This window comes from Anomalospiza imberbis, chromosome 14, assembly GCF_031753505.1.
Source record: "Anomalospiza imberbis isolate Cuckoo-Finch-1a 21T00152 chromosome 14, ASM3175350v1, whole genome shotgun sequence".
NCBI lineage: Eukaryota > Metazoa > Chordata > Aves > Passeriformes > Viduidae > Anomalospiza > Anomalospiza imberbis.
In genome coordinates, this window is record NC_089694.1 from 2,005,298 (window position 1) to 2,032,617 (window position 27,320).

At 38.5% G+C, this 27,320-nt stretch overlaps 1 long non-coding RNA gene across 2 annotated transcripts in view; it reads left to right on the top strand.

Moving 5' to 3' along the window:
* Window positions 1-26,904, top strand: part of LOC137482305 (uncharacterized) — a 92,555-nt gene extending 65,651 nt beyond the window's left edge. The window contains exons 2-7 of one of the 2 annotated variants that reach the window (XR_011003994.1): window positions 14,195-14,289; window positions 17,369-17,465; window positions 17,943-18,073; window positions 21,058-21,166; window positions 25,347-25,575; window positions 26,663-26,904. This is a non-coding gene — a long non-coding RNA (uncharacterized lncRNA). The remainder of the gene's footprint in view (window positions 1-14,194; window positions 14,290-17,368; window positions 17,466-17,942; window positions 18,074-21,057; window positions 21,167-25,346; window positions 25,576-26,662) is intronic. The other variant, XR_011003993.1, reaches the window with a different exon arrangement.
* The last annotated feature ends 416 nt before the right edge of the window (window positions 26,905-27,320 follow it).

Genomic DNA, 27,320 nt, shown 5'->3' on the forward strand with positions numbered 1-27,320 from the left:
CGTGGAGAATCAAAGCAATCTGCTCCTGTACTTTGGGAAACAACGCTGCTCCTTTTCCATTTGGGATGCCATCAATTAGTAGATGGTGAGGGAAACTACCACACACACGGAGCCTTTGCCTTAGGCTGCAGATCAGGAGCAAAATTCAGAGAGTAACTCAGTTTAAGGGTACCTTGGCATGTCTGTCCACTTCTTTGGGGTTTAAAGCAAGATGATCAGCTGCTAATCAACTGAAAGAAAAACTGTATTTTTCTATGTTGGGTTTCCCAGCTTTTACAGAGATTTACAAATCCATTTCTCATATTTCTAGAGGAAAAATAACTCTCTCCTTTTTTTTTTTTCCCCACAATATAGAATCCAGAATGTTAATGATGAAAAGATCAGGAACAGGGAAGGCTGTAACCAAACCTGGTGTTCTTAGGGTGAGGATTATTCCTCTGGATGACAATGTCCTCCTCTAAGAGAGGCATTCTAGTGAATGCAGCCAAGTGTCAGGCTGGCATAAGCCAGGCTTTCAATTGCTGGCAGAGCTCAGTTGGTGTCTAAATGAGAGCACACATTTGAGTTATTTTTTTATTCCAAAGAGAACTTGATACTAAGCTCTGAGTGCCACAGGGAGCAGTCAGCTCAAGAGGAGAAAAACTGGAAATAAATGCTCTGACAGGAATCAGAACCAATGGAAAAATCTAAACCTACTGATTTCAATCTTCTCTTTAGAAAAGGAAGGAGTGGCAGGGGGGCCTCTTTACAGTATGAAAAATAATGTAGTGCTAGTGGTTCTGCTTTATTTATTTCTCCTTACAAGAATTCAGAGTGTAAGAGCTGATCTCATTTTTCAGCAATGATTTTGTGCTGAAGGACGTATTATTGGAAAATTAAAAAAAAAAAAAAAAAAACAACAAACCCAAATTTGTTACTGCCCCTTTTAAATGTAGGAGAAAAACCAAAAGGCTAACCAGAACTAGAATCTGTGTTTCTTATTCCCACTGTCATGCAATTTTTCTAGTCAAAGGTTTAATTCAGGTTTGCTCAAATTGTCAGAAGTTTGTCTAGTGGCATTTGAAAGTCAGAGAGGAGAGGACGGCAGTGTTCATGGGGTTAGCTGGATCCTTGGTGGGATTACAGATTCTGTTGGCTTTTTTGGACTCTGACAGAGTCTCCTGGCACAGGAGGAGGGCAGGAGGAGCCTTGATGTTGATATTTTTGGTGCTTTCTCTGCTGTATCATTGACTGAGCTCATCAAGGGAATGGTGTGTCTGTTCCCCATAACCCTTTATGTTATTTAACATTTGTATTTAAAAATCTCGTGGCTGATGGTGAATGGAAATGATGCCAGACAATCAAGGCCAGCTTTAATACACAGGCACTGGGGCCACAGAAGGAAGTGCTGGTGAAATGGAACAATTTTGGAGTTTTGTTTCAGTGTGGAGGAATAAAAAACCCCAGGTTTTGTATTTAGTTTTGCTCTCCACCACTGGGGACTGAGTGCTTTCTCATCCTGTAGTGTCCACAGAGAAATTAGTTGGAGAAATCAGTGCAGCAACATAAGAGAAAACAATATCAAATAATAGAAAGTAGTTGTTTAATCCACTGTTGGGCTCCCTAGGACTGGAGTTACTCTATCTGACCACAAACCCTACTTTCCAGAGGTGATTATCCTCTTCAGGTTACCAGCAGTGGTTTTTAGAGGTAATGACAGAGAAGAAGAATGCCATCAATCATTTCACATTATCCCCATTAAACCTTCTGGCTGATGTAAAGAGAATATTGGGCTCCTTTTGTTTTTTTACTGAGATTCAATTCTAGCACACTTGAAATTGTAAGTATACAATGAGTGGAGAGGAGAGCTGTCCCTAAATCAGATTCTTTCTAGTTTAAATGCTATTTATTCCAAAGAAAGCATCTGAAAAACAGTTGAAGTTTCAAAAGTGTCTGCAAGCAGGAGGTAACAATGTTTAGGTTTTTTCTTTTTCCCAAATATTGAAAGATTTCCAGTAGGGAATAAAAGAGAAGAGGCATCTATTACAATATTTTCTAGCATTCCTGGGGGTTAACATTCCTCAGAAAAGCTGAGGAAGAGCCAGTCCTGTGACAGAGCAGATTTTTGGAAGCTTGCATCTTGCCTGAGTGCCCCAGCTTTGTGAGAATTGCAGATGTTTCTGTCACTGCAGTAACTCCTCAGCAGCTGGAGCTGGGAGTGGGTGCCCAGGAACACCTGGGAAAAGCTTCTGGGCAAGACCTGGAGTCTGTGAGAATCAGGTGTCACAAACCTGTGCTCCCACAGATCTGTTCTCACTGGCTGAAGTGGGGAGACTGAAAATATTCTGTGCTTAGAGTGAAAATCTGCCCTGAGGGGGAGAGAGGAGGTTCCCTTTTTTAAACCAACAGCTGAAGCGTAGTGACTTTCCAGTTCTTTCAACAAAAAAATTATATATTGCATTTAATGCCATTGGTGTGACTTTGAAATGGATCGTAAGGAATTCCCAAGCAAACCCCAGAGTACCCATCATGTGGCTTCTGCATTTGGTTTTACTTGTTGGCTAAATATTTTTGTACTCGTTAACATTGTAATTTTTTAGCTAAATATTGTAGCTAATAGTTGCATGTTAAACTAATGTCCATCATCCAAGGTACTAAGTGTTTCTGTGTTCTTTAAATTCTTGGCATTTGCACACTGGAATAGTCAAAAGGTTAAACAATATTTTCACTAATTCACCACATTCTTTTATCAGTGGGCACACACACACATCAGCTCAAAGCTGCCCTTTCACAGTGAAGTGGCAGTCACTGAAGGCTTGGTGCTTTATGATAATTTCTGTTTTCGTGGCCAAACTCTTATGAAATTGTTATTTGATCAAACCAGTGATGTTCTGATATGACAATTTATTTACTAACATCTAATTATTTCACTCCAAAAAAGTTAATAATTACATTCAAGAAATATGTTGCATTTAATTTAAAATACAGCTAGAGCACAAGACTTGAATGATTAATATCCTCTAAATTGCTTTATTGAGCAACTTTGCATGGAGTGATGATTATTATTTTTTATATTTACTGAAATGATTGTCATGAAATAAAACAGAAAGATTTTTATTACTTAGACTCCAGAGGTTTAGCTTGCAGTGCCAAATCCAAATGAAAAACAGTTGTTAAGTGGTAAACAGCATTTAAAAATCGCTGGCCCTTTGTCCCCATGTTTGCAGTTAATGCTCAGCCTGAATTTCCTGATGCATTATGGTAATAAAAGATGCACTGCATTTCCTCTAACAGCAGGAGCCTCTGACCCTCCTGGCATCAGGAGAGAATCCCCAGGGAAGGTCAACAACACGTGCCCACTGCAGGGCTGGGCTTGAAACTGGCATCTGCTGCTGGTGGAAAATGGGTTCCAGAGCAGCACTGGCCTTGCTCGAGGATTTGATGCTGTGAGTGGCTCACAGGAGCTGAAAGGTGTTGTTTGAAAAGTTCCTCCTTCCTCTTCCTCTTCCAGGAGGACAAAGGGAGTCAGGGAATGCTGGAGTGGAAATCCCTCTGTGGGGAGCAGAGCTGAAAATGCCCAGTGCATCTTCTCTGCAGATGTGAGGGGCTGTGCCACGCACAAAACACAAACACAAAGTGGTGTGGACTTTGTGCACTCTTCCCTTTCTCTCCTTTAATGTTTCTGAGCTCGAAGGAAACTGGAAATTAGTGGAGCAGCTGGAATGCCAAGGGCAGGGTGGTGGGCACCCTGAGGCAGGGCTGGAGCAGAGAGCTCTGGCTCCAGAGGGAGTGTCCGTGTCCTGCTGCTTTTCACAGCTGATTAAATGGCATTTAGGACCTTTTCCCAAGCTGGTACCACTAATGAGGTTCGTGTTACTTGTCTCACTCCCTCCTTCAACCTGGAGTGCTGCACCACATCCCCACAACCGCTCCTTTCATGTCTGTGTTGGCATCCAGACAGACCCAGAAATCATTTTAAGAAACTGACTTTCAGAGTGGTCATTTTGATGTTGTACTTTTGTCATAAAGGAGGAGTAACTGGTAGTGCCAGAGGCCAGTCCTAGGCTCTGCTAACGGGAGCTGAAATTTCGAGTGGTAACAATGTGATGATTAAGGGAATTCTGTTTTCTTGTACTCCTGTGCTCAGCTTTTGCATTCAGATATTTTGCCAAGCAGTTTCAGAGCTTGGTTTCCTTTCACAGCAGTCATTTTGCAGTGTTCACAGGTGATAAAATAAGTTACTTGTGAAAAATGAAAAATAACTTTGGTGATGTTACAAAGTCTGTTTTGTTTGGAACACGTTCTCTCAAGTGTTTTAAGTTATCGAAGCACAGATTGGCTCTGTCAAGCAAAGGCTGAAAAGGCTGCCTGATGATATCTGAAATGTGGATTTGAAAAGCATGTCCTAAATAAAGGCTGAAACTGAATATTGAACAAAGATTTGGGTGTGCATGGGAGGAAAATCCATCACTGATGTCTAAGAGAGCAGTCTCTGGCACATAAAGCTTTTGAGATCTCAGGTATCACTGGATGCTGGCACTGTGCCCTTAGTTTCTCTCAGGGTACTTTTGCTTTTACTACAAAAATCTGTTCTTGGGCTGCTTTGAACAAAAAGAGGCTCAGAATTGGGCAAAGATTGTGTCCCAGCTGCAGAGGTGCCTGTTGCACACGGGGGGAGTCCTGCACAAAGCAGCAGCAGCTCAGGATGTCCCACACCTCTGTGGGAACAGGAGTTTGAGGGCACAGGTACCAAATAAATACCTGCTGATGCTCTCTGCACAGGGGAGGCTCTGACAGCTTGAGCTGACCAACACAGAAGTGTTGGGGTTTTTTTGCAGCCTTCTAGAAAGGACACAGTAATGACATAAAGTGAATGCCCAGTGTTTCAGATGTTTTATTTTCTGCTCCTCCCTGAAAAATGGGTTATAAATATGTATCAAGAGCCCCCATTCTTCCAAGTTTACACTGCAATAATTAATTTTACACTTTTTCTTTTTTTTCCCTCACATGTTCTCTTATCCACCAAGTTCAGAGGTTTTGGCCTAGCAAATCTTCCAGGACCTATTATTTTTAGAGTTGCCAAGTCTGGCAAATACTCATAATCCAAGGAAATGTTGTCTGTGTGTTTATAATTCAGAAGCTGTGGGGAATTTGTTGTCCTTCAGCAAGCTTTGCAGTAAGCCTCCTATGTCATTTTGGAATATGATACTGATTACTTTGGGAACCTCTTCGTTTTGGCAGGAGCAGTGAAGCTTGTGCTTTGAACATTAAAACAGCTTTCATGGGTTTGGAGGGTCTGTCTCCACTGTTTTCCACTGAAATTTGTTGTGAAAAGGTATCCAAAGCAGAGATTTTTGGTTTTTTCCTTCCTTCATGTCAGATACGTTGTGTTCAAATGACAAACTAAAACTACAGTTTTAGGATAAAATGATGAACATTTTACTGCATGCTAAGCTGCATTTGTGGGATGGCTTTTGGGCTGGCTTTATTCATTTTAAGCAGAAGAACAATCACAGAGGATTCAAACTAAAGATTGTCAGGATCCTTTCCAAGCAAAGGTCACCACTACAGGTTTGGGGGTCTTGGCTGATCCAAGGAATTGTGGAAAATGGAGATACTGCACTGTGCCATCCAACCCTTGGATAAATTTAACTCTGGTGGTGAATGAAGTGAGTGTGAGATTAAAGGGGAGATTTGGTTCTGCCTCTGTAGGCAGAAATAATATAGTCTATAAACCCTTTTATATTTATTTATTTAATGCATATATATTATATATATTCATTAGCTAAATAAATAATTATCTATAAAATATACAAATATATATTTATTCAATATAATTATTTATAGATATTTTAAGTATTATATATTTAATAATATTTATTTATATTCTATATAATATATGTGTATTTATATATATTATATAATATATATTTACATATGAATATATATTTATATATTTTATATAATATATTTGTATTATTTGTAATATATTTGGGTATCTCTATATTTATTTATTTATTTATTTATTTATCTACACCAGCTTCAAGAACATTTATTTACTTGATTCTGAGAGATGAGTAGATGGATTGAATTCACTGGAGGCACTGCTGCTGAACCTTTATCAAGTACCAAACCATTTTTAGGGCAGAAGCATTTCTTTTTAAAATATGTAGTCAATTCACCATAACTGTTTCCAAACTGCAGAACTTCTAGCATCTGACTGTTTCTGTTCAACTGATAATTTAATTAAGAGTTGAATACTTGTATAAAATATCTTGTGAGATTATATTTAGCAATAATGCTTTAATTAGTAAAAATTATGTTCTTGAGAATAATTATTTAGCAATATTTTGAGTTTAATTAACAGCTACATTATTCCAACTTTTATGCTATAATAATTAATACATTACTAATTCCGTTGGCACAATTATAAGAAACTAATTGATTGAAATTTTTGTGCCTATAAAAAGGTTAAATTAATTAAGATTGCCATTAGAGTAATTTGTACAAGATTTTGGGTAACTAATATTCTGGCTTATTTTCCTTGGTGTAAAAAAAAAAAAAAAGAAGAATTTATAAAGAGATAATCAATTCCTAAGAAGCTGCATACAGAAAGTATCCATAACTGAATGCAAGCATATTATTGTGCTGGCTTTGACTGGGGTGGAGTTATCCTTCACAGCAGCTGGTGTGGGGCTGGGGGTTGGATTTCTGCTGGAAACACTTCTGAAAGGAATTTATTCTCCAGGACTTCGTGCAGCATCTCCAGTTGGGCAAGGTGGACATTCCACCTCGTGAGAGTGGAGACGGGGCAATGTTTGTTAGACTAGTGAGGGAACAGGCCACCAAACATCAGGATCTATTTGCTGTGAGCCCAGAGATGAGCAGAATGCCCTGTGCATCTTCTGGGCAGGGGCTGTGCCACGCACTAAACACAAACAGAAAGTGCTGTAGACTCTGCAGTCCTCCCTTTCTCTCCTTTAATGGTTCTGAGCTCAAAGGAAGCACTGAAAATTAGTTTTGTGGTGAGCTAATGGTAAAGCAGTGTAAGAGAGAGGGATCTGCTGGAGTACTTGATGTTGGAAGTGATTTAATCTGGATGGCAGTCCAGTGCCCACTAGTTGAAAGTGATGAGCATTTTTATCATCTCTAGGCTGCTAGGTTTGATTTTTAGATCCACTCTGTCAAGTGGAGATATACAAGCAAGGGGATTCAGTTCTTTCTCCATATAATGCCAAGATTTTATTTTTTAATTACCCTGGAGCAGAAGGGGTCCATGGATTCTCACGAGGACTGTAGCCACTACAGCAGGGAGACTACCAGCCTGCTAGGTTTCCTGGTTTTAACCTGTAAATAAGAAGATGTACATGAAATTCTCTCATTTCTCTCTCACTTTTAAATCCTAAATTTATTAAGCAGCATGCTTTTCAACTGATAGGGAGCTGCAGCACTGATGGTGTGGTTTGATGCATTAAACTCCTCCTCAGAAACCTGGGTTTATGTTCAGTTGAGCCAGGAACAGCAGTTTGCAAATCCTCACCCTTTGTCCAAAAAGATTTTCAGTGTGTGCATTCACATACAGCCAGAGCTGAAAAATAAATGCCTCCAGAAGTTTCAGCACAATATATGATTAGATCTACTAAGTGCAGAACCTGGAACACGCGAGGAGGTGCAGGTGCATTTCCAGGGCTGTGTGTGATCCCTTTCTACCTTGGTTTCCTGTTGCTGTTCTGCTTTTCACTTCAGGATTCTTTTTTTAGGGTCCTCCTCTCTCCTTTCTTGCCTTATAACCATCCATTCACGGTATGGATTGTTTGCCAGAGTTCCTTTTCCTCTGAATTTTAACTCAGCCAGAAAGCGAGAGTGGGGGTTGTGGTTATTTCTCTCCCGCTCTCACTGTGTGTGATATAATAAAAAAAAAAAATCTCGTTAGTGCAGGTTTTTCTAACAAGGTTTTGTTCCTTGGAGCAGGTGCTGTGGGTGTTTAGCCACTGATTTAAAGCTCTGCTCTCCACATTAGCCATGCCTGGGTCTCCAGGGTGGAGCTGAGCAGGGATCTCATCCTGCTCTCAGCCATCTCCTGGTGTCAGCCCGAGGTGGGGATCTCTGCTGATCAATAAAACCTTCTGAAGGCTTCCCTTGTTGACAGGGGGATTAGGGAGCTTCATCTGGCCAATAGATGAGTTTGTCAGCCTCCAGAGGACTCAGATTGTTTGATTTGTGACAAGGAGCCACCATTGCCAGGAAGGGTTTTGGGAGGGCTAATGAGGAAATTTTGCTGATGTTAGTCAGGCTTGTTTCTGTCTGAAATTCTTGCAGGAAGGTTGTTTTGCTGGGCTTCCTGGTTGGTGGTATTTTGAGTTGTTTCTTTGTTTTCTTTATTTTCTTGTTATATGCTCTAGCCTTTATTCGATAGCCTTGAATGGACATAAAAAACCCCACCACAAAACTTGTGCATGTTAAAAAGATGGGGGGTATTATTGCAAATTTAGCTGATAGTAATGTAAATTTACTCATATTCTTCCTATCTCTACAAACACACCTAATTATTGTTATTTTTAACTATCTCTAAGTATCCCTAGATAATTTTAAAATGTATTATTGTGGAATTTAAAACTCCACTGTTCTCAAAGCCTCAGTGAAGAACTTTTTGAACAGGTTGAGCTGATTTCCACTATAATCTCCATAATAGAGGAGTACAAATAAGGCAATAGCAAAGGTGATGGAGCCATTTTCTGTTCCTGAAATATGTCAGCTCAGAAGAATATAATACTTTGCTCTTTGAAAAACTGTGAATATCCAGGCCACTGCTTATCACTTGATTTTATTTTTTTATAATAATTTTAATAAAAGGAATACCTTGTACTGTTACCATTTTAAAAGACTTGAGTGCTGTACTTTGTACTTTTCTTTTTTTACTCTATTCTCCACAGCAAACGCATTAATTCCCCCTTTTCTGGCCTAATTCAATTGGGTATCTGAATACTAGACTATGGACCCATTTCTAAATTCTCTTTCTGGTTTTGATGTGTCCTGTTTTCATACAAAAACTTTTCTGCACATGCAGTATCTTTTACTCAGAATACTTTACACATACAGAACTATGTCTGGTGGTTTTTGCTGTTACATGACATTTATCATCTTACAGTTTTTTTAGTGAAATGCCAAGAAAAAGAACAAAAAAGAGCAGAAATATTTGCATTGACTGACTTCCAGAAAGCACATTTTGTTCCCTGGTAGGTGTTTCTAATGGGGTGGCCATATAGATTTATATTGCTACATCAGATCATGAAATTTCTAAGACTTCATTATCTGAAGAGAGCTGTGATTCATGCTGGCAATTCATGGGAAAATATAAAGCAGGGGAAAGGAATGAGCTCTCAGGTTGTTGATGGCTCTTTAGTGCTCTACCAATTGCACAGAAATTTACTTCTTTACTTTCTCTTGGCACCAAATCCTGCAGGTCTCTAAATGCTCAACAGCAACAGGTGAGTGGAAAGCAGATTTTTTTTGTCTCCCTCTAAATGCTTCTTGTTTAATTTATGTGTGTGCTCGATATTTGTGTTCCATCAACAGCAAATAATGCAAAGGTGCTTTGGAAGTTAAACAATTGCTTCATGATTCTGACATTTTTTTTTTCCTGGGAATTCAGTTACACCTGAATTGGTAGAATTAAAATCAATAGTCAGGTCACTCCTTGTCAATGTTTTTCTATCTCTCTGAACACTCAGAACTTCTGGGAGAAAAATTTAACATCTCTTGTCATGTATTTGGATGCTGTCAAGGATTTAAGAGGATTTAGGATTAGTACTGCTGCCTCACCATGCCCCTTAAATGTGTCCTTTCACATAGAGAATTCCTGCTTTTTTATTGCCTCTGTATCTTACATAAAACATGCCAAAATACCATCAGGAAGTTAGGATTATTATAAAATTCTGCTTATTTGGAAGATAAACTGTGGAAAGACTCTCTGCAGTTGCATCAATGGTAAGAATTTAAAGTTAACGTGGGGATTTTTAGAGTTTCATTGTGCTGAGAGTCACTTCCCACTGGATGGCACTATTTAATAAATTATACTGGGGAAGGTGATTGCTCATTGCAGCAAACTTAGAGGACATTATAGACGTGATATTTGGAATTGGTGAATATATTCTGTCTCGCTGTTTTCCAAAGCGGGGAGCACAAACCACCAAAAAGCTGGTGCCAGGAGCACATGGAATGAGCCCTGGGGTTATTGCAGCAGCACGTGCTTTACACCCAGCACAGAGCTGCTTCCACAGGCCTACAGCTTTCGGTGGTTTATCAGACTTCTCATCCTGACCTCTGCAAAAGGATACCGTTTTTAAAAGCAAAAGGATTCCTTCTTTTCTCACATCAGGAGAAACTGATTTTAATGCAAGGCTTGATGGTCATGTGTATTGTTGGGGTCTGGTTCTAGTTTTGTTCCTCAATATAAAATATCAGCAGTAACCATCCTCTAAGTTATCAGGGTTTTCATATCAGGACTGTAACAGAAAACCTGGTGTACACACTTGGGCAATTCACAGCAGGAAGACTGCAGATAAAAAATGAAACTAAATCAGTGTATATTGCTAGAAAGTAAGAATGCTGGAATGTTCTTTTCCAGTTTTTGAAAGCTGATTGAAGGAATTGCTTAGCTCATAGATAGGTAACACTGAACTTTGTGTATACAAAAAAAATGCATTTCTAAAGAAATAATTCAAGGACACATCAAGCTTCATTGACAGGCAGTCAAGAAATAAACATTCAGTAAACAAATTAAAGGAAGGTATCTGTCCCAGAATATTGCTATTCTGCTATTCTGCACAGCTGGGATGTGCAGAGATACAGGGAGCAGGATAACAGCACAGGCTCTGCTTTCTTTTATTGCCTGATTCTTTCAGTGGTGGCAAAATTTCTGCTGAGAGGTGTTATTTCTACAGGAAAAAAATGGCTTCTATTTTCAGAGTGGTGCTGAAGTTAGAATTTCTCAGGGTCCAGCCCTGTGTTTTTTTGCTGTGAGCATTTCCCCTGTTTGTTGTGCTGTGCATCAGGTGCCCACAGCTCGAGCTCTGTGTCTGCAACAGCAACACCTCCCTCTGGAGCTGGGGATTGTGTGCAGAGCCTGCCACAGCCCCTAAGAGGAGTTACCAGCCATGGAGCCAGCACGAGGCAAAATAACTGAACAAATCCTGCTCTGCCACGTTTTACTGTGCCAGCACACAGAGATTTGATCTTGAGTTTCCCTTCAGCAACAGCTTCTGCATTGCTGCGTTCTGGATGTGACACAGTGAGAGGAGAACCCCCACAGGGAATTATCAGCTCTGGGAAATAACTCACAGGCATCTGAACCTCCATCCTCTGCAGCTGATGGGAGGGCAGGCATTCCAGCTGGAAGTGCAGAATAGTGCCCAACATGGGACAGCAAGAAATGAGACTCAGGGCTGGCTTGGTTTTTGTCATTGTATTGCCTCCTTAATCTCAGAACAGGCGGTGGAGTTACCTTTATGCAACTTCTCACCTCCTGGTTTTACAGCCTGGCAGGATAAATCAGATGACCTTTAAAAAGCAAAAAGCTGTTCTCCCAGCATCTGAGACTGAAGGCTCTTGGACTCAAGCTCTGCAGTGAAGTCAATTTTCTTGTTATTAAACCACTGATACATTTAGTGTGGGCTACTTACATCATCTGACATTTTGACATCAGTCTGAGAGGAACACTGGCCTGCTAAATCGGGATGTTATTTCTGATAAAGTCAGTTCAGCTCCAATTTCTTCTTTTAAACTCTGTGAAGTCTGTTCTGATAGGGAAAAAGTTAAAAAAAAGGATAAAGTCCTTGCTAAAAGACTAAACAAGCTCACAGTATATTTATTCAGCTCTTTGTTTGGGGAATTTCAACCTCAGCTGAAGCCCCTCTATGCTGCTATGGTGTGGCTCATTCTGTTTGCATTAAAAATAGGAGAAAACATATTCATGTTTGTTTACAGTGAAGAAATAAAATTGATCATCTAATGTTCTATACATGTAAAATTTGAGTTTAAGTTAATGCAGTTTACTCCTTTAGCAACCCTATTTTGTAACTTTGTTCTGTGCTCCCAGTTGGGCAGTTCCACGCCTGCTGTTTTTCCAGGTCTGGTGCTTTCTGTAATGGCACAAACCCTGGCAGCGTTGGGCTGAGTTTGTTCGCTGCCAGTGGGAGAGTGAAATCCCTCACTTGGAGGGCTTGGAGCAGGCTGTGTTGCTGGAATTGCGCAGCAGGACAGAGTGGGGACTTCTTTCTGATCCTGGTGGACTCTTCCTTGAGCTCCTCCTTTGGAAGCAGGTCCCCTGACACACCCAATGGAGAGGGGATCCAGCGGGACGGTGTGTGGGACACTGCCAGAGTAGAAGCAGAGCCCAGTCTGTGTTGGGCACAGGTTAAAATTGCAGATCTTCATCCTAATCACTGGTTGGAGTCATCTCCTGCTGCTCCAGTGTTTATTCTTTACCAGTTTGCTTTGTCAGTATTTTTGAAAACACATTTTCTACCTTAGCAGGTAGTGGCTCAGGGAGTTTTTCTTTTCCTAATTGTTACACTCCGAGTGATCCTTTCAAAGAATTGGTTTCTATTATGTTTTCTTTGACCTTTTGATATTAGTTTTGGCCTTTGTTCTTTGTGCCATCACTGACAATTGGCTCTCTTATTTTCAGTTCAGCCTGTCCCTCACACCAGATTTGTGGCAGCAGCAGAAAGTTTTTTGAGAGTTGTAGGAGTTTTTAATGTACTAACAGATACTGTACTACAGAGCCACTTTTTAATATTAATTTATGGATTTCATGTAGATCAGTGCTGATCTCCCTAGAATTCAGCAAGGATAAGTGCCTGCTCAGAGAGAGCTGGGAATTGGAGATGGAAGAGGCTTAGCAAGGCATTTGCTATCCAGCCTACCTCTATTTCCATGTAGTTATTCAGAAATGCACTCCTCCAGCATTGCAGATAAATACTTTTTTATTCAGTGGATCTTGCTGGAGTAAATCTGGTAATTCATAAGGTGGAGCAAGAACCCTAAGTCTAAATGAACTGTAACTTTGTGTCTGTCTTTGTGGAATAGGCAGTTATTGATTATCTATACGTCAGGTAAGTCTCTAATGCCAAGAAGTAATTTTATTATGTCTCAAAGCATGCATTTAAGAAGTTATTAAAAGTTTATTCAATCCTGTGGTGAGTGATCTGTTTAGCTACTACTCTGTCTTAATAAGTACTTTGTTTAAATATCTCATACTGAGGAATTTTAAGTATAGCATAATGCAATTTCTTTTTCTTATGTTTCTAATTCCACTGGGGTGATTTTACAACATTATGAAGAAATTTATCTGTGACTTTCCTTTGTTTAGTGTTTCAAAACCATTTCAGACTTGTCTGTTATGGCCACACGCTCCATATTTATCCATTTCATGCTCCGGGCCTCGTGCGTTCTACGCATTTTAGAAGAAATCACCACGGGACTGTAGGCAAATTCAGGTGCTTCATCATTAAAACTTTCCTGGACAATTTCTCCAGTGATTAAGGATGATTGAGTGTTTTCTATTTTATAAGGAAATCTGCAAAATTCAGCAGTAAATTTGTTTGGCTTCCGTGGTGTAAAGTCATTCGCAGAGCGCGCAATGGAAAGGGAGCGCTATTGCTGGGCTCCTCCCAGCTTTGGTGTAGACAAATCTCATAGGGAAACTCACTCAAGAGCCAGGGGAACAGTGGAAGGCAAGGGCAGGGGTCAGCCTGGAGCAGGCTGGGCAGTTTTGTTTTCCTGTTGTTCCAGTTTTAAATGCAGAGTTTATGCTGAAGGGTTGAAATGTCCCACACTTTCAGTGTGTAGTGCAAATTAAGGTAGACAGACCATAGACAGGACAGTTATTAATTGAATTTTATGCCTTTCCTCCCTGGTTTTAGCACTGCTGAGCATGGAAATAAATGCTTTTAGTCATATCTCCAAGCCAAGATTGCTTCTCCCAACCTCTACTGATTGTTGTACTGTTTAGATTTAATTGTGCTTTTGCTTTCCTGTGCTTTGGATTTCATAATGTTCCCTGTTTTCAGTATTCAGTGTCAGAATTACCTTTACAGAAACCTTGTAGGGTGTATTTTGGAGAAGGACTTGATACAGCATTTTCCTGTGTATTTTACACTGTGTTGCAAAACATGGACACATCATTTTGGACAGAATTTTACTCTCCTTCTAGGTCTTTCCATCCTCCAAGGGCAGTGAGTTCAGTAGCAGCCAATCAGTTCTACACTGCATAAGGATCTTGGGACATGCTGGGAGATAATTGTACAGGTAAGAGCTTGGTGTAAAGGATATTTTCAAATATCACATCTAGGATCCCTGCAGTTTGTTGTTTGATTCTCCCAAAAAACAAAGGAATTTAAATTCACAAGTTTTTCTAGCTATCCATTCTTCTGTAGAACTCCAAGTGAATGCTAGATGAGCATTCATATTTCATTCCTTGGAGTGAAGGGCACAGAGAACAGTTCTATCTGGACCAATGTTTGGCTTTTGGAGTCAACTTGTATGGGTGATACTTGGGTTTGTGCAAAAAATCATGGGTTTCAAAAATCATGGGTTTCATGCAGAAGATAGGAATTGCCCATTGCCCTGGTTAAGAACCTTAATGAAAACAACAAAAAAACCCAATAGGTGAATGCTTAGAAACTAATTCTCCTCCTTAAATAATTCTAAAAATGAAATAAACTTTTAAAACAAGTGAAGATTTATTTTGTTTCCTGCTGACAATATTTTGAAGAAACAGGGATGACAACTGAGTGGTTCAGAGTACTCCAGAGTGAGACACAATCAGCAAGTGAATGTCTGGGACGTTGGCTGTTACAAGCCCAAACAGAGCTAATCCTGTCCAGAATGTCACCTTGCTGTTGTCTAACACAAATTCAGGCTGCATTCTTGGCTTTCATCTTCAGTGACACGTTCTTTGATTGAAATTATCAGCTGTTCTTTAGTGCACAGCAAAGTCAAGTTTCCCTAAAGTGATTAAAATGCAGATCTTGTTAAAATTTTGATAAATAATTTTGAAGGTGTAGCTTTTCTTTGAAATTCTTAAAAGCTGGTTTTCATGGTGTTTTGAATCTGGCTTAACACCTCGATTTTTAATATCCATTCCAGAAGATCTATTTTCCTACTTCCATTGCTTTAGATAATAATTTTGTCTGTGCTAACTGTAATCTTAGCGGATATATAACCTAACAGGAACTGTCTGCTTTACTGCATACAAAAGATGGAATAATTTCTTCATGGTTGCCACTTCTATTTCTGAAAGGCTGTGACTGAATGTCTGTATTTGCAGCTCCCTGCAAGGAAATGATCTCTCCTGCAGATGCCAAACAAGCCCTGACATGTGACAGCCCAACAGGAATATTTCCTCGAGTCCATGCTAACATAAGAATGATTTGTGAAAATATGGATACCACAAATATTACCAGCTTTATCAGTTGTTTAATTTACATTCATTTTCCCCGCTGAGCAATATATAAATATTCATGGTGCTATCAGATTAGTTTACACTTTGAGAAGTTATCAGAGATGAGAGAGAAATATGGTATAAATATTTTAATTCTTCTAAGTATGTAGTTCCTTTGAATCCCTGATGGTAGTCACAGTGGCATTATGAAATGAAAAAACTTTTAAAACAAATTTCATTTGCGGGAGTAGTCACCACTGAAGTTCATAAGTCTTTATTATAAAACTCTTTGTGAATCCAGTGGAATTGTTATCTTGTAGGTCTCTTTCTTCTTTGCATGTGTTTGATCAATATTGGTTGAACTATGGCTAGACTTTGAAGGCAATAAATGAGTTGTTAATGAGCTGGTCATTGCCCTGGTGTACACTGCTGAGAACCACGGGAGTGATTTTCATATTTCACACTTTGGAAAGAAGCACCGAGCAGGGCAAAGTTATGGAAGCAAAGCACACAATTAACCCCAGGGAAGGGGGAAGTGGCATTAATTCCAGTCTCGTGGGTAGCAGCCATTGAAGCCAGTGTGAAACTTTGAGGGCTTATCTGTATTATTGGGTGAGGGTGACCCCTGTTTCTGCTGCATTAACCTCGAACCTGAAAGTGGGGGAAAGCAACGGGATGTGCTTTACAGCTGGAACTCCAGTCCTTACCTTCCCACTCCGAAGACTATTCATTTGAACTGACAGAAGCTTTGGCTTTTTATTCAAAGCCAATGTGTTTCTCTCAGAATATGTCACATTTTAAAGTTAGTCAAATATGTAAATGCTTGAAATCATTTGTTATCTCAAAATATTTGAGAAATTCATTGCAACCTTTCAGTATCTCAGATATTTTCCCCCTAAAGTCACCAGTTTATGTAAAAGTCAGAAAGTAATTTCTGTATGATTAAGTGTCACAGCTAGTTTTGTGGAGTTCTTGATATGAAGAAACTCTCAGCTTAATATTTTAAACAATTTTGGACTCTGCTATCAATTAGTGCAGTTTTTTCTAGTTCATGTCTGTTGAAGATTGCTTCTAATATTTTAACTTTTAATTGGTAAGAAATTTCTTTATTTGTTTTATTTGAATTTCTAATTGTTTTAATTATTGTGATTTTAGTAAGGACTTGGCAGCAGGATTAGAGACAATTAATATTTGACAGATGGGTGTCACAATGATCAGTATGCAAGAAATACCTGGGCAGATAAAGAGAATCTTGTCACATTTAAGCTCCTGTACAGCCTCACTTTGCATAAACAGATAGCAAACATGAGAAAACTTACAGGAAGTTTGCTGAGGCAAATTATTCCTTGCCAAAAAGCACCATTGATATTTTATAATTACAATACCAAGCTTGGTTGTGTCACATTGTGGGAGACATTTTGTCATCGTCCTCGTCATTGCTATTAATGTGCCTCTGCATGCAGGATAAAATACAAAGCTTTAGCTCTAACTGGTTTTGATCTGACACCAGTTGTTGCAGGATATAAATGAATTTTGTATTCTTGTTCTATCTGTTCTCAACACTCCCAAAGAGCCAGGCAGTAACAGCAACGCTCTTGGCTTCCTTTTCACTTGGAAAAACTGTACATTGTTTTCTTCTGCCACCTCAATGTTGTGAAGACCTTCCCCTGAGTTTTGGGAGAAAAGGATTGTTATTCCAGTAATTGGGTAGTCTATGACAACTTGCTGTAATTTCTTTATTAATAATGTTTCTTAATATGGAAAAATGACATCTTGGTGTGTTTGAATTCAGCTGCTCTGACAAAACTAATTGCTCCTCGAGATGCCACCCTGGGATGTGCTGGGAGTGTGAAAAAGAACAACTGCTGACTTCAGTAACTTATTTTCCCAGCAATTTAACATTTTTTCACATAATTAGCTCTGGTGTTCTTCTTGGATTAACAGATCCACTAATAACATTGTGCTTTAAAAGCTGCAAAGTGGGAAGAACATAATGCAAAGCATATTCAAGGGGTGCCAGCTCATTATGCTGACAGGTTGGGTAAGTACAACACAGTTATCCTTTAACCTTCACAAATGCTTAAATACATTTCAAATACAGCCTTGATGGTAGATTGCAAGTCTCCGGATTTGTAGTTTACTTCAATAATAGGGTAACCTCCTGAAATTAGAAGAATTTTTATTGCAGGCAGATTATTTCTAAAGAGAGATTATAATTTGTCTGTATCTTCCACTGAATTAACTCAAAATCTAAGTAGAGGAAGGCGGGAACACCCCATAAATACCTAGACAAATAGATGATATAGATGATACAGATATAGATACGGAATGGTTTTTCTCATTAATCCAAATAATGCTTTGAAAGGGGCTGCCAGACAAGGGCACAGCTAAAATAAGCAGAGCCAAGACCAAGACCTGCATGTCAGGACAGTAAGGAGCCCAATGGATTTCTGCTTGGAATGACAAAAGTTGTAAAGACAAGGCTTTATAGCTGCCTTTTCTAGTTTTTCTTGTGCAGCTTTCCAAATGCTCAGGAGTTACAGTGTATTATGCAGGGCAATGCACACATGAATAATCTCTTCCAAAGCCCTTGCAGAGCAGGCTGGAGCTGCAAGGAGAGATTCATGGGAAAAACTAAGGCAAAATAAAGTGGACAAAACAGTTCTGAACTTCAGTGAACTGGTTTTGAGAATAATGAGTACGAGGTGATTTGATCAGTTAGGAGTTATAACAGTCAGAAAACAGGAGGGTTAATAGAAAATTTAGAGACTTGGAGATGCCAGGGAAGGGATCTGTGTTCAAAAGGATGTGTCAAGAACCAAATTTTGTTATAACACAGATGATTTAAAATTAGTGTCTGCAAATCTTAACCAATAGTCATTGGTGGAAATCTGGATTTTGAAGTAATACCAGCAGGGCTAGCAAACCCCACAGCTTTAAAGGGATGTTTACACAGATTATAAAATGCTAATTTTATCAGTGAGATGGAAAATGTAATATAAAGCAGTATGAACACAGTTATTTACCTCGAAGGAGATGGGCTGGAGCAGACCATAGACCTTATTAACCTTAATTATCAGCCCTTGGGGTGCCCTAAATTCTTAGTCTATTAAGTATAAAATGCTAATCTGCAGGGGCTGTAGACTCATCATGTGAAAAATTATTTGAAAATGCAAATGGGAATTAAAAGAGAAACATCCATCCACATCTGATTAATTCTTCCCTGCTGCTGTCTCAGTGGATCTGCCCTCCCTGGTGTCTCACAAACACCAGCAGCTTGCCCACTGCCAGGCTCTGAGCCTTGCTGCAGTGCTCAGACTGACAAATCTCCACAATGTTCATTTCAAGAAATAGACCTGGAAGTGTCTTGGTGAACTTCCACCCTGATTAGAGCAGCAGAGGACTTTCAAATCATTTAGGGTTATGGAATGGTTGGGGTTGGAGGGGATCTTAAGGATCCAGCCATGGGCAGGGACATCTTCCACCAGCCCAGGGTGCTCCAAGCTTGGCCTTGGACACTTCCAGGGATGGGAAGTCCCCAGTTCTGGGCAATTTCTCTGCTTTATAGAAGAGGATTTGTTCTCTGTGTGTCCTGCAGCCCTCCTTGTGTCCATGCCTGTTTAAAACAGCTCAGTTCCACCTGGCTGCATTGCACAGCTCTCCAAAAAAGCATCTCATTTGTGGCAATCATCTCCCAATCACACATTGTGCTCCCTCACTCTGTGCTGTTGTAGTTTGCTTGTTTAAGTAATGTAAACACAAAATTTGACATGAAAATTAAAAAAAAAAAAAAAATAGAGACCATTTTGATCCTGAAACAAAGATATATTGAAAAATCTGAGTCCATTTTAATCACAGGGTTTCTATGAAATGAATCCTATTGACTTGTGAATGCTTCCCACATGAGAAATTCTGAGATTGACTGCTGTCATGGGCTGTTGGGTCTTAGTTCATGGAAAGTGGCTCTGCTTATTGCTATAAATGGATTTCAAACTTTCTAAATATGAAAATGTACAAGTGGACTATACATCTTCACTGGTGCTGACCTTACTTTGATAAGGGCCTTGAAAAACTGTTTGATAAATGTTGGGCTTTATTTCATTTCTGTTGGCTTTTTTGCTAAAGTGTCTTCAATAGGCAAGAATATCTGGATAATAAATTTTAGTGGTTTGATATTTCTCTGTTCAGGTGAGAAAGAAAGGAAAGTCCACAGTGAAATTAAGATGTATTTCTTACAGAGCTCAAAAGCTATGAATTCCTTGGCAATTGGTTATCTGGCATAACTAATAAAAAAAAACCAAAAAACCAGGAATTGTGAATAGGAGCAATAAATCTTCTGTGAAAATAGACTGTATTGTCGGGGGCCTACAGCTGTAGAATGTGTGTAATTATTTGTAATTATCCCGTGGGCACTTCTTTTTCTGGGAATACAAGATAGAAAAATTGCACCTTCAACTTTACAGAATTTTTTTTTTCCAACTGAAGAGAGTACAGTTCATACCAAATTAGTAAAGACAGGAAAATTGTATCAAATAATACAATAGCTGAATAATGCTGTAATATGGGAGGTTTTCTGCAACTATTTACACATTCTGCTAACTTTAGGTGTCTTTTGGAATGTTCTGTGTTCCCAAACACATCCATCTATGAGGATACATATGGGAGTTTTCATGAGATCAGTGAGAAGACGACTGATACTCACCTTTTCTTTTTGTTTAGGTATTTCTTTCCCTCAGAGAAAAGCACACAGGGGTGTTTATTTAGGTCCATGCTACAAAAATCAGTCTAGCAGTGCTGTAGATCTCACTGTGAGTTTACTAAAATGGGAGAACTTGATTTTGTTTCTCCACAGCTGGATTTATTGCTCCAATTTGGATATATATCTCATAATCCTCTGGTCTGTACTATTGGAATATTGCCCATCCTGTGAGTCAAAACTCTGTTTGCCACTGTTTTAAAAACCTCTCTAAGATTTGGGAGGAATGGATGGCATTTCAGCATAATCCCTTAAAAGTAACATTCCAGGGAGTAAAAACCACTCCTTTTCCATAATCAGTGCTACAAATCAATATTCCAAATGCAATGTACAGGAGTAATTTTGATTATGCACTGAAAACACTTGGATATCACAGGTAATTTTTTCACTTTAGAAAAATCTTCATTTCTTATATTAAAATTTTCAAGAGCCATTTTTTCATGCTTCCATATGATATTCAAGATAACCTTTGTTTTCCCTCAGTGTAATTGGTCTCTGTAAGAGTTACAACAATCTCATGTGAGTTCTAGAATTAAAATACTTTGGTCCTCTGGGATTATTCTTTAGATGTGTTCTCCAGGGCAATAGAAGCTGGGAGGAATTAATTAAGCCTGAACTATGTACAGGCCACATGCTGGCAGGATCTAACTGGTAATGCCAGATGAATTGCAATAATATTGTAATTTAGGACACTTGAGAGGACTGTAGCCTTGGAATTGTTAATGGAATCAAACTTTATATTAATGTAATTTCTTAACTTTCCTGGTAGTTCCTTTGACATCTACTTTGTTCAGCCTTGTGTTTATTCTAAGTTGTCAGCACAGTATGTTCTAGTGGAGAAATTAATAAAAATACCTTTTTTTAAAAGACAATTCAGGCAGAAACAAAGATGGCAAACATCAGAGCAGCAGAACCACTTGCTCTCAGGGTACTGACAAGATGTTTCTGTAGCTGGCAGTTGTACCAGCCTATCACTGGTGTTTGAGGTGAGAGAAACAGAAGGAACATCTGCAATCCTGTGGAGTTAAACAGAAATTACTGAAGTGTAGCTCTGCTGCAGTCCCAGCCAAAATCTCACTTTTGGAAATCCACAGCCCCTTGCGCTGCTTTTTTAACCTGTTAAATTTCCCCTTTTCCCACTGGCATTGGCAATTATGCATCCCTTATTTTGTGTGCATTTGTGGACAGATGTTCATAATTCACGAAGTTTGCTGGCTGTTAGCACAAATGATTTTGTCGTGGAAACATATTTTTAGATAAGCAGACACTGAATCATTATGGTTCTTAAAGGCAATTACTTAAATAAGTAATTAGACTAAGAGTCACAGTACTTTCATTTCCCAATTATAATCAAAGTGAGAGTGACTCAGACATTTCACTTTTATAGGAATGGTGACTATAAAGCAATTCAGAGCTTGTGTGTGATTGAAATAATTGATTTTTGGTAAATATTTTGAATTAATGTGTGTTTATTATTTTGTTAGAGCTGCAGTGGTAATTAATTATGTAAATAAAAATGACAACAACAGCCAGACTAGAAGTGAGCAGAACATGCAGAACATTTATGCTGATTTATTATTACATATTTTTGGATTCTGCTCTTTCTGCCTGGGTAGAAATGTTGAGGTAAAACCAAAATATTTCTGGGACAGAAATTCTTGGATGTGATTGCCATCTTGTTGAAGGAGAGCTTGTTTGTTCTCAGCTGAAGTAGCTGTGAAAATATCATTTTTCTTGGCTCTTGGCTTCTCCAGTTCATGCCCCAGTGTAACTGGTCACTGCTCTGAATTGTGGTTAATATCAACATTAACTGCATCCAACCAAGACAAACTTTAAATGGGAAGAAATACCAAAGTGATGAATTGATTTCTTTCTGCTTCCGTTTCCAATCTGGCTCTCTGATTTAAAAATGCATTGTGGTGTGGGGTTTTTCTGGGGGTTTCTGCTGTTTGTTTTTGTTCTGGATGCTGACATATCAGCCTTTTTTCTATAGGAAGTCTCCAGAACATTTGTATTTTATTAATTTCTATTAGAGGCAACTTGGTTGTATTTTTCACAGAGAGCAGGGAGGGCTCGTTCCATTACAACCACCAAGATGCTTTTTTCTTCATACAATGGCCTGTTAGCTCTTAAATGCTTCTGTTTCATGATTAGGAGTAAACTTTTACAAACCTCTGAGATGGAATAAATAGGATTTTTAGTCAAGTACACTGGGAGCATTTTTACATCAAACTTCTTTATGTTCCTTTGAAAGGGAGCATGTGGTGCCCTGCTTTGAGCCTTCAGCATTTGTCCATGGTGAAATATTACTACTCTGAGCTTTTTTTTTTTTTTTTCCCCTGTAAAGAGGGAAATACTTCTGTCCTGAATGATTCTTTATATCTTTCTGGAGCTATGGTGTTTGTCATGCTGCATCTCCCTGACTGTGCAGCAGAATCTCTGCAATAACCAATATCACACCTCTGTCTTCTGTCTGTCTTCATTTCATTTCTTAGTCCTTGGAGTCTAACTTGGAGGCCAGGTACCTGCAAAGCATCCCATCAATCATTTGAGGATGGATTCACTGGTCAGATCCACCATTCCTTGCTGCTTTCCTGCGGAATTTTGGAGAAGCAGGTATTGGGCTAGAGAGAGAAAAGTGGATTGGGAAAATGATCTTTTGGTGGAGCTCCATCAGAGCTGGAAGATGATGTCCCCAGCAGCAAGGCTTCATGTGGGCTTTAAATGTGGTTTTGCCTTTGAGAAGTAAGAATCCTTGAGATGCCTTTGCCTTTGGAAGCTGTAATAACCCTCCAAATGTGATTTGTACTTTAAAAGCTTATTTACAGAAGACAGACCACCGCTAATGACATTTGCATGGAAATTTCCCCAATGAATATTTATAAATATGAAATATGAATACAGCACAGTGTAGTGCATGTCCTGGCACACACATTTCTATCCACAGATGTATGGGTTTTGTTGAACTCAGCACAAGTGACAAATCTCCCAGGGAAACACCAAACAGCTTGTTCCACATACAGATGTTCCTTTGGCATCTTATTAGAAAGACTTGAAAACATACTGTTTTACTGGCAATAAAGCAGCAATAATGTCTTAATAGAATCTGAAAGAATAACTAAGTACTTCAAATGCCTGGAATAAAGGGGTAATTGAAGTTGCTTTGGGTTTAAGCCTTGGTAATTTCTTGCTTTATAATAACTCAGGTGACTGTCTATCTAATGAAATGCAGTAAAGTAAGAGCATGTTATTGATTGAGAATTTAAATGTTTGCTCGTATCTGCAGTGTGTCTCTGTGATACTCATCATTGTAATGGAAGAAACAAATCATTTCAATTATATCTCATTATGCTTAACACAAGAAGTAACTCACTTGCACAGAGACTTTTCTAAAACTTTGCAAAATTTTGATGAGCGTGTTGCAAGCTAATCTCACAAATAATTTGTACTCCCAGGTTTTTGTTAAAGAGTGATCACTGAAGTTGTCAGGCTTATTAATTCAAAATACTCTGAGCTCCACAGTTAGATTTCTGTCATCATTTTATAAAATCTGGGGATTTTATTGTTCTGAATAGCAGAACCTTTAGGGTTTGGTTCTCAAGCATTTCTCTGTAGATTGAGGCCTTCGGTATTCCAAAGAAGGCAGGCAGCAGTTTCCACCCCATTTTAAGAACTGACAGATGGTATTTAAAGAAAAGCTGTGAATGTGATGTGAATAAGCAGCTTGATTTACAACCTCAAGAACCAATTTTATGCCTTTAGATGTTTTGGGAATGTAAAGGAACAGTGGAAGCTCTGATCTTCAAACTGAAGGTAGCATCACCTCCCCCAAAACTGTGGAGGGCTGCATTTCCCAACCTAGCTCCTTCTGAGATTCTGTAAGGCAGAATGTGTGTGAAAAACTTTGGAAAAGAGGAGTTAACAACCATCAGTCTGTATAAACAGTTTTCCAGCTTTTAAGCGATTTTAAATTTTCTTTTGAACTTTCACAGTGTAAAGAACAATGTGTAAGCTGAGGCTATTTCATGTCTTGACCACCTCAAATCACCTGGACTTTTTCACTGAGAAAGAATCTCCTGGAAAAGATTTCAATGTGCTTTGAGTGTTATCTGTCTCCATAAAGTTTAGGAACCAGTGGGTTTTTCAAGTCTAATTTTCAATTATCTGGAAGCGCAGCAAATAGATTTCTCCTTCCCTTCACCACTCCTTATGGGAATTAAAAAACAAACAAACAAACAAACAACCACAAGCAGATTCTGTGTTTTTTTCCTGATATTTAAATTTTGAGTCCACTGTGTGAAGCAGGTCTGTGGTCATCACTGGGGATTCTTTCAGGTCATTCTGCCTGGCCAAGGCTCTGGCAAAATCCAGACATTAAAGTGACTTTCGAAAGATGACACAAAGTTTAATCAAGCTGAGCTTTATGAACAATTGAGGAAAAATTGGAGAAGCTAAAATAAAAACCCAATAGCAACAGAGTTCAGTGTTTTACTTGTGAAATGCTTCTTTGCTGGAAAACTATTTCACATAATTGCTGTGATATTTTCTGCCATTTGTCAAATGTCTGAAAAATAACAACATGAAGTCCTTTGTAGTTAAATTGTATGGATAAGGTAATTGAGAAACATTTCTTTTCTATCACTTATTCCTCCCTCATTTGCATGAAGAAGAATTTAGTTTTAAAATCAGCATTTCTTGGCAGACTTTACTTATTTTCCATTCTTTGAATCTGTTTTCTAAAAAGTGATTTCCTTAAAGTTGATCTGTTTATAACTCTGTACTGATGAATTGCATCATTTGGGGTTATTCTCATAATATAACATTTTGAGTAGCTGGTAGAAAAAAGAATTGTTTTACTGAAGACAACAGAGAGCAGATAATGACACAGTTATTGTAGATGAGATTTACTGAAGGAGAAAAATCTTGTAAATAAGAATTGACATTTCAAGCAATAAACTCTAACATTAAATAGTACACAAATAAAGCAATAGTTAGGTGATCTTAACAGGCTATTCCAGCTATAAAGTTATAATGAAGCTATATTTCAAGTCTCAAACTGAGCTGGAGATGGAAGACTTAAACATTCCAATTTTCTCCAGCAGGAAAAATTCTATTCTGTTTTTTCTTATTTCATAAACGTCCTTTCGCTCCTCTGGTTTTCAGGAGGTGCCAGAACTGTGTGGATTAGAGACAGGAAGGCTGAAAAATTCACCAACGCTGGATTTATGTCTCAGAATCCTCCTTGAATGAGGAGTAAATCTGAGGATAAATCTGGTCCTGCAGGCCAGTTCCTAAGGAGAATCTGCTGCTTCTGTGTTGTCTGCTGTTAAATACAGAGAATATTTCTGCTCACAATGGAACAGTCACCCCTTGTTCAAGAAGTTCTGCAGAAGAGGTATGAAGGTGTTCATAACAGCTCCTGGTGATTCCCAAGTGGGATCATGCTTAGCTCCTCCCTCATTCTAAAAATAAGCTGTGAGTTCTTCAGGTGGAAATGTTTGTTAAGGCAGGGAGGAGAGGGATTTCTTTTCCATCATGAATGAGCAACTAAAAAGTTTTCAAAGCAGTAAAAAAATATTTTAAAAAAATTTTAAAAGCAGGGGTTTTTTTAATATTAAAGGAGATGATCAATTTCATTAGAATTTCTCAGCATTAATACTTTTGGGTGAACATGGCATGACTTCATTTGAATATCTGAGCGTTAAGGGCATTGCCATAGTTTATCAAAGCTTTTTTCACTTAGCAGCTTTCCACTGTGGCTAACCAACTGCGGTCCTGCATGAAACTTTACAGAGCTGTTTCCACATGATGATGGTCAGATTGTCCTCCGTTAGAAGAGATAACAGGACTTTATTTATGAGTACTAATTTTAATTAGTTCATATTTGTTGAGAAGTAATTCAGCAATCATCCTTACTAATATGAGATCTTGCCTATAATCTGTCTGTGTATGTACACAGAACTGCATGGATACAGAAGCTTTTATTAGGGGAATAAATTACTGGTTTAAATATTAGTTTTGAAAAATAATTTACTATTTACCCATTAGGGAGAGTTGTTGGTCTATCTTAACACACTGAAAATCTAATTTTCTTTTAAAAAAAATATTAATTATTCCTCCTAGCCAAAAAGGACTACATCATTAACCCCAGAGCAGTGGTAATAAACAAAAATAATTTAAAAGCTTTATTAAGTTCAATTAATTGGTTGTAGCAGACTAATTTTGTCATGCTTTGCTAGACAGTGTATTGTAAGTAATTTTGATGATCTCCAATTGAGTTGGGCAAACAAGCCTGCACACTAAAGCAAAAATTGAATTGTCTTGATAATTACAAAAACCATTGGCCTGTTTGGTATTTGTGATAAATGGGTTAATTAGCTACTTTTTATTACATCTAGACTTTCAATGCAGCCCAACAGTGGTAATTTATTTTGCTTTGTAAACTAGTAGAGTCAAAATTCTATTGTTCTGATTTGTTCCAGATAAAAATCTTTAGAGCTACATGATTTAATATTAGATATGTATGGAAGTGAATGGGGTTTTCATTATCTGCACTTGGTTTGGGGAATTTGTGGAATTTGTAAGGTTGTAATCATAGAAACTCTCATTTTCCTTTTTTTTTTGGTGTTTGCTTTGGCTTGTTGTCATTTGTGCAAATTGACAAAGTATTTTGAACAGTCTTGGTAAACAGCTCTTCCTCTGACTCATAAACAATTTGAAATATATAAATGATTCATTCAAATTAGAGTTCCTCAGAAGTCTAATAATTAATCACAATGTTTAAATGTCATTTTGTAGTTGCCAAAACATTGTTTTGAGCAGTCATTTTGCTCAATATTTGTTTGGCTGTGTCGGGGTCTGAGAAGCCAGGTAAGGTTAGGGCTGGTTCAGTTTCTCCCTCGTAGCTGGTCCCCACTTTAGCTCCTTCTCCTTGGAACAGGGCCTGTTCCTCAGTGAGTGCTAAATCTGGAAGGATTCACCCCCTATGAGTTACTGATTTCAGCAGTGAGGGTGGAAAGTTTAGGCTTATACTTGCAGTTGACAGAAAAATAAAATCAGTGTTCTACAGTTTGGGGATTTTTTTTTTTGAGAGTTGCATTTTAAGATAATTAAACAGAAATTCCTGACCCTCTCCCCCCT